We start from the raw sequence: 7960 nt of genomic DNA on the forward strand, positions 1-7960 counted from the left end.
GAGGATGGCCCGAGGCATTCGTCTTTCTTGCATGTGCCAGATCTGGTGGAAGGGAGGTCCTTTCTTTTTAGTTAGTTATTGTTCTCGTGTTGTTAACTTTACATCTGAAATCATTTCAAGTTAGATCAATCAGGATAACTTTACATCGACTCTGGGTTTCTCATTCACTTAAGTCTGACTTCATTTTCCTGACCATCCTTTCTAAGCTACTCCCTTTCCATCCAGCTGTCCTTCAACCCGCTACCACCCCTATATCTGGCCCTCCACCTGCCCACCTGTCCACCCAGCTGTGCATACCCGCCACTCCTCCTCCCGTCTGTCTTGCTCCCTGACTACCCACCCCCTGTCTACTCACTCTCAGAGTAGCTTGCAGACAACGCCTGGCTACTTCTCAATCCTTCAGTGTGTATTTCCCCAAAACCAAGGACTTTAATTTTCTAATAGCCACCATTATCAGGAAGTTAGCATCGGCACGAAACTATCTAGTCCACTAATCTTTTTAAAAGCTTACTGGTGACCTCAGCAGAAGTGGTTCTCCTTAACCATAGGGTCCTGGATTCCATCCAATTCTCTGGATCAGTGAAAGATCCTGTCTCAAGACAGTAAGGTGGAGAGTGATGGAGGAAAACACCTGATGGTCTCCTCTCGCCTCTGAATGTCTGCACACCTGTGCTCATGTGCAAGCACCACATATATATAACACATAACATACTATACACACAATGTACCACACACACATATGCACCATGTACATATACATACACCCACCCCCACAATAGACCACTCATGGAGACCATATAACACACACCCCACAACACCATGTACACCATGTATACATACATCACAATACCCCCACACACAGACCAATAAATATGAACTACACACATTTACACATACACATACACACACACACACACACACACACACGTACATATACACACACACACTGACTCCAGTCACTGAATTCTTGAAGGGTTAGAGGATGTCATAAACAGGATGGCTGTGGTGAACAATTCTCACTCTCTGACCACTGCAGCTAATTCTGGAAGTGGGAACATTCTAGAGATTGCTGGGTGGTTGTCTTGGGTCACCATGAAGGCAGTAAGCTGTGAGTTGTTCCTGGGTCACTGAAAGTCTCTGCACCGAAGTAAGGATGCTTGAACAACAACAAAAAGCCGCTCTGATGCCAAGCCTCAGGATCAGAGAGAAGACTGAGAAAGCTGCAGGTGGGTATTTTCTCTGCTCATTGTCAGAGTTCACATGTAATGAAAGGTATAAACCCATTGCTGGGCCAGCTCTTTAGAAAGATGCCCCACCGTGTGAGCTGACACTGAGTGTGGCACTCAGGTGAACGGAGAAGAGCCCCCTCCCCAGTTCTACACTGTAACGTCTGAAGGTGTTGCCTCTTGGGATGGATCCTGGAGCGTTCAGCGAACCCTGTCCTCTGTGGCAACCCAGAAAAGTGAAGTCTCTTCATGGTCTCCTTTCATGACTCCAGCTCCTCTTCCTCCTGGAGTCATTGCCAAGAACAGCTGGGCCACTGGAAAAACAAGGTTTGGTGAGGTGGCAGCCAAGGCTGCAGGTGTGGCTGGTGTGACAGGTGTGGCTGGTGGGAGGTGGCCCTTGCGGGAAAGAACAGTGATCCTCCCTGGGCTGCAGGCTGAACTGTCCTTCGTCACACTTTTTTCCTGTCTTTCCTGGAGGCTATAAGAGGACCCCTGCCTTCTCTGTGCTGAGAGGGTCAAGTGAGGCCTCCACCTCTGCTTCTAGGAAAGGACAAATTAAACAGGAAATGGAGATGGGGGTTAGGGTAGCCATCAGCGACAGGTGGCCATGTGCTATCTGCACACCCAGGCACAGCATCTCTGAGTTTGGGGACCCAGACAGGTCCAAAATGAGGATTTGCTGAGGAGCCAGCTTGAGCTGGTCTTCCTAAAAATGTGGAGAAAGTGTCCAGGCTCGGTGGCACACACCTGTAATCCCAGCACTCTGGCAGATCCACACAGGATCTACAAAGTAGGTCCAGGACAGCCAAGGCTACACAGAGAAACCCTGTCTCAGTGGGGAAAAAGGAGAAAGTGGATGGAGGAGTCACAGGTAAAAGAAACTGACTGGCAGAAGGGAGAAGAGGGAAAAGAGAGGCCTTCGCTAACGATGGTAGAAGGAAGATGATGTCATGGCTTCTTTTCCATTTGCTATGACAAAGCACCCAGACAAAAGCAATTTATGGGAGGGAGGGTTTATTTCAGTTCCTAAATTGCAGGTTATGGTCTATCCCATCTATGCTAATAATAAAATGTTTTTTTAAACAAGTAAACTTTCATAAGTAAAAAGGGAGAATGTGGGAGAGAAAAGATGAAGGAAACGAGAGTTACATTAGAATGCAAAAACATCTGCAACAGTACAAGTTACAGAAGGAAAAGGTTCTGAAGGTTAGAGCACCCACTTAACTCATAGCCTTGCGGGGATGCTGACCCTCATTCTTCTAGAAGGACAAGGAGGTCACTAACACAGGAATCTGGTGTGCCAGGCCAGGATGTAAGAGGTCACTCCTTCAACATTCCAAGGAAAATGGTTTTCAGCCTAGAACTCCTTGGAGTCCAGACTTGTTCTTAGTCCCGCCTTCCAGTCTCTCAAGGCCCAGCCTGCGGTCTCCCTCTCAACAGGGTTAGTACATCCTGGTGCTGAGCTGCCGCTGGCTCACCTGTGAGGCTGCACCTATTCTGCTGCTAATGTGTCTGATGAGATTTTTATTTTACTCATTTTATTTCTCCTTTCTGAGAGCTATCCATTCTTTCCAAATCTGTCTGTGAGCTCATTTTCAATATTGTTCTATCTGTGGGAATCTTCTATACTGGGGGGTAGGGGGTGGATTTTGTGTGTGTGTGTGTGTGTGTGTGTGTGTGTGTGTGTGTGTGTGAGAGAGAGAGAGAGAGAGAGAGAGAGAGAGAGAGAGAGAGAGAGAGAGAGAGAGAGATCCACAGCTAGGCTGCCAAACTGTGATTGGTTTTATGCCCGTTTCATGGCTCTGAACCACATAGGTAGTATGATTTCAAGTGGCAAGAGCCAAGAATAGCAGGGGCTTGGCATGATGCTTTTCATGGGTATTTTAATTCCTCCCTCAGCGCTGGCTGGAATACATCCTCAGGCTGTCCTCCTTTGCTGGTAGGTGGGATATTTTCCTCCAGGGGAGGCTCTTCGGGGTCTCCTTCATAACAACTGCATCCCATGGGGCTCTGGCCTCCCTCCTGGTCTCTGAGTGATTCCACCTGAGTTTACACAGCTCCTATTTTAGTCAAGGGCAGCTGATGGCAGCCATAAATGTCTTTATTCCTTTACTTCCGGCCCTGGAGTTTTGTCCCCTCTCCTGTGTGCTAATAGTCGCGTGCAAGGGTTCTGGTGGTGTAGCCAACAGTCCAGCTTTGCGGCGAGGGAATGTGATTGCCAACAGTGACCATCTCTCCAAGCCAGGAGCAACAAGGGGTGGGTCCACTGACCGTGACCTAGTCATAATGATGTCTAAACAGTGAATTTGGATTCCAGTGACAACAGTGGCATAACCATAACCGCCCTGTGGGTGTGGGAGGGGCTGTTGTGTAAGAGGCGATCTGCATCCTGCACAGTCGGGAATTTAAAGTCCTTAGCAGAAAAGGTGAAGGAAAAAGAGAGCATGGGACAGGTGAACCCTGGAAGCCGGCTTCCGGTGGAGCCTGGTTGGGCTTAGAGGGATGGGACAGAGAAGCTGTTACAGTCTGGTCTGTTTCCTTGATGTGAGTCTTCCACTTTTTACACTACAGCATTTTTTACTGTTGTTAGCTTTAAAACAGAAATTTTAACACGCAAAAGACTGAAGAAGCTGCCTATGCTTGACTAGTGTGCAGACAGGAGGGGCTCAGCACAGGACCAAAGAGAGAGAGTCTGGCAGTGGTGGGACTTTCTCGGAATCACAGGAACTGAATGCTTTCGGTTTTTATGGTAGTGGCCTGGAGGTTAGGGCGGGCTTCTGTAGCCCACGTCTTCAGTGCCCCGGGAGCCAGGTGGGGACGGCCAAGTGGTCCAGTAGCCTCCTGAGGCAGAGAAGGAAGATACACAGAAGTGAGACAAGGGACTTGCAAAGCTGCCCCAGACTTAGCACTTTCCCAACGGGCTTTATCACTATTTCACACCTGACTCTTTTCCATGCCACCAGCCCTCAGCGGCCCCAGTGGCTTCCCAGAGATGAGGAGGTGGTGCTCTGAGATCCTCCTTGCCCACTGCTTTGGGCCCCAGTGAGAACATTCCATGTTTCCTGTGTTTCCTTGTCTGAGTAACTGGGCAGAGCAGCTCTGAGGAGCTTGTTTCTCCTGCTTGTCTCCTCCACCCAGTCTTCCATTTAGCCTCTAGAGGATGTGCAGGTCTCTGACCACGGCTGGTTCTCACCTGGATTTTGCTCCCAGGCCCCAGCCAGGTGCCCTCCAGCTGGCTCATGTGTGGGCAAATGTGATGTTCTGGAAGGTGACTGAGGCCTGCTTTCAGCAACAGTGCCTGCAGCTGGCCTGGTGAATGTTGCCCTACCTAGAAAGGCAAGTGAGCTTACCTTCTCTCTCCTTTCATGCACCTCTGTTACCAAGATGCCTCTGCAGAGGGCAGTAGGCCAGGCCTTGCTTCATTGTCCTGACTGAGTGTACTCGGTTAAGACTGATGCTGAAGATGGAGGGGGAGGAGACATAGGCCATGACGGGGTGTCCTAGTTTGTTTCCTATTGCTGTCATAACAAAAAATCAGCTTAAGCTGTAGAGCGTTTATTTGGCCTACAGGCCACACAGTTCATCAGGAGCAGCCAAGGCAGAAACTTCAGGTAGGAACTGAACTGAAACAGAGCCCAAGTAGGTACATTGCTTACTGGCTTGCCCATCTTGCTTTTTTATACAGTCCAGGACCACCTACCCTGAAGATAACACCACCCCACAATGGGCGGTATGAATCATCAGTCAAGATATGCTCCCACAGACTTGCCCAGAGGCCAATCTGGTAGGTTTCCCTCTTTTTTCAGATGACCCTCACTTGTATCAGGTTGACAAAAACTAACCAGCACAAGGCAGGGTGGCAGAGCCATAGCCCCTCATGTCCTCACTCACTTCTGACCCATTTTGAGTTGAGCAAGCATCGTGAATTCCGCTTAACATTCGGGGAGGGGGGGGCGGGGCGAGCCCCGAGGGACTAGCTGTGACATACTTCTCAGGGTGCAGATAGTCCCTAGGGATGGGCCACACTCAGGAAGTGAGGGGTTCGTGCAGAGGCTGTGCAGCCCTCACAGGCTGCCAAGCCAACAACAGCCGCCTGTAGTCCTCTGGGAACATTTTTCCTTCATCTCTCAAAGCCAGCCGCAGCTTGTTGAGACCTGCTACCAGAAATCATCACTGGCTGATCTACATAGGGTGGGGGCCTTGTGTTCTGGGTGGATCCATCCCATTGTCCTTAAAGCCGACTGTCCTTTGTCTTGGAGACAGGACAGGCCTGCAGCCTCCTACCTTCTGGCCTGGGGAAAACTGCAGGGGGAATAGGGGTGACAGCCAGGGTGAATAGCTTCTCAGAGGGTGTGCACACTCTGTTCCCAAAGAACATGGAGACACGAGCATCCTTTGAAGGCCTTGTGTGCACCACAGTGACCTGGGGACCCTGGCCTGAGCAAGTCTAGAGTCCTTGGCCTTTGCTTCTTCAGGCTCTTGGATGCAGGCTTACAGCCAAGGACTCGGTGTGGGAGGAACTGGGTCTGAGTCTGGGGCTATGAGGGCAGTATGTCAGGTGCCCAGTGTCCTCCATCATTGTCATCTATGAATGCCAAGATTGTCCTACCATAGCTCCCCAGTCCTGCCTGGGCTTTCTTACCTCTGACTATGGCACTAAGCCTCCAGCCCCTGGGTAGGAAAAACCTGGGTCTTCTTGGCCTCTCCTTGGCTCTTGCTCAACCTGGATTTGATGCCTCCAACTCCTTTTAGAACATGCCTTCCTTCCCCCCCCCCCCAACCCTCTCTCTCCTTCCTACCATCTCTGAGTCTACCTCTACTGAAGAACATCTCCTGGGACATCACAGAACCTTAATGAGTATCTGTTGTTGGACGTCTTAGTACATTTGTGACCAGGTGCCTATACCCTGTGGTGGGACCATAGCTAGGCATCACCTGGTTGAGAAAGCTGTCTAGCAGGCTTAGCCAAGGAAAGCGCAGGATGACCCCACCTGATTACTAGCCAGTGTAATCAGTTAGCTACATATAAAGCACCAGCCTGGATAGCCCCTGCCAGAATACAGAGAACTCTCCATGAGAATGCTTTACCTCTGCCACACCCCTTCTAGAAACATGAGGCTGTGAGGACAGCCCTGGATTGATCCTGTTTCCATCTTATCTCTGATGCCTTCAAGAAGAACTAATTGGCCAGGCATGGTGGTGCATAGCTTTAATCACAACACTTAGGAGGAGGAAGCCAGGCAGATCACAGTGAGTTTAATTCTAGCCTCGTCTACACAACACATTCCAGGACAGCTAGAGCTAACTAGTGAAACCTGTCTCAAAACAAAACAAAACAAACAAAAAACAAGACCCCTCTCAAAACAGTAGCCACTCTGCAGGAGAGTGAGAGAGAGATGAATTAGCTTCTCACATAGGGAATGAGACCAGAGCTGCAACATGAGCAGGTTTTATTTTGACCACGGATGAGCTGAACGTTCATTTAAACTTGCAGAGCAAATAAAATCCAAGATGTCTGGTTACCTATGAATTTCAGACACATATTGAGTCAGTTTTTAGTACGCGTCCTAAATACTGAATGAATCGTCCATCATATATTTTATTATATTTATGTGTGTATATATATATATATTTGAGATAGAATCTCACTCTACAGCCCAGTCTGGCTTGGCATTTACTCTGTCCCCCAGGCTGCCCTCAAACTGTCACCAATCCACTTGCCCCAGGCTAAAACACCATGTTAGGCCTATTTATTATTACTTGTTTGTTTATTAATTTTGATGCGGGTCTTACTATGTAGGTCTAGCTGGCCTGGAATGGAACTCACTATGTAGACAATGCTGGCCTCCAACTCAGAGATCCTCCTGTCTCTGCCACCTGAGTACTGGTGTGACCTACCATACCTAGCTTATATTCATAATTTTCTAGTGTAAATATTTTCCAACTATTGCATACTAAAGTTCCAGCTATTATGAAGGATTTTTTTGCACTAAAAGTTGATGAATACCTTGTAAGTTTTCTTAATTTAAATTTATACCTTATTATTTATTAACAGTGATATTGAGAGTTACTTGGTTTTTCTCTTGTTTTGTTTTGACAAGGTCTCATTTAGCCCAGGCTGAAGAACGTCTGATCTTTCGCTTCCACCTCCTACATTCCAGGATTTCAGGCATGTACACCAATGCCTGGCTAAGAATCACCTCTTTTTCTTGGACTTCAGCCTTAGCAGACCAGAAGCTGCTCTTCTGGCTTCCTAGCATTTCTTGGCTATGTGAAAATACATTTTTATTCTGAAATGTTTCTGAATTAGGAGTTCTCCCTAAATAAGCTTCTCTGGGTTTGTTTCCGAGGATGCTGTAACTGTTAGTGAGGAGGTCCTTAGCTGTCTTTCAGAGGCAGCTCTGCCACTGGCAAAGCTAGGCTTATTGGGGGCAGGCAGGGGGTTCCCACAAAATAGCAAGTTGCCTGCTTGAAATTGTCATAGCAACCACTGGTGAACCAGCTGGGCATGCTGTGTGGTGGCCCTCCCAGCTTGCTGGGATTTACAGCTCTTCAATGAGACCAGAGACAGGTGACTAAGGTCCTGAAGTGGCCTGCGCCAGGCAAGGCCAGGAGGCCTCGGCAGGCACCCTCGGCAGGCACCCAGCGTGTACATCTCCGCACTGCTGGGGTGGTGTGGCTCCCACAGGCTTGGTGTCTGGATAGTGCTGACAGAGGGTACAGCAGGATCAGGT

General features: G+C 48.8%; 1 long non-coding RNA gene across 1 annotated transcript; it reads left to right on the top strand.

The window, feature by feature from the left end:
* The first annotated feature begins 4385 nt into the window (after positions 1–4385).
* Positions 4386–7522, top strand: LOC311608499. Its single transcript, XR_014782992.1, has 3 exons — positions 4386–4562; positions 4912–5010; positions 7328–7522. It is a non-coding gene; the product is annotated as an uncharacterized lncRNA (long non-coding RNA).
* Positions 7523–7960: the final 438 nt, after the last annotated feature.

The sequence above is a fragment of the Acomys minous genome (assembly GCF_964271855.1).
Source record: "Acomys minous genome assembly, chromosome: 11".
Taxonomy (NCBI): domain Eukaryota; kingdom Metazoa; phylum Chordata; class Mammalia; order Rodentia; family Muridae; genus Acomys; species Acomys minous.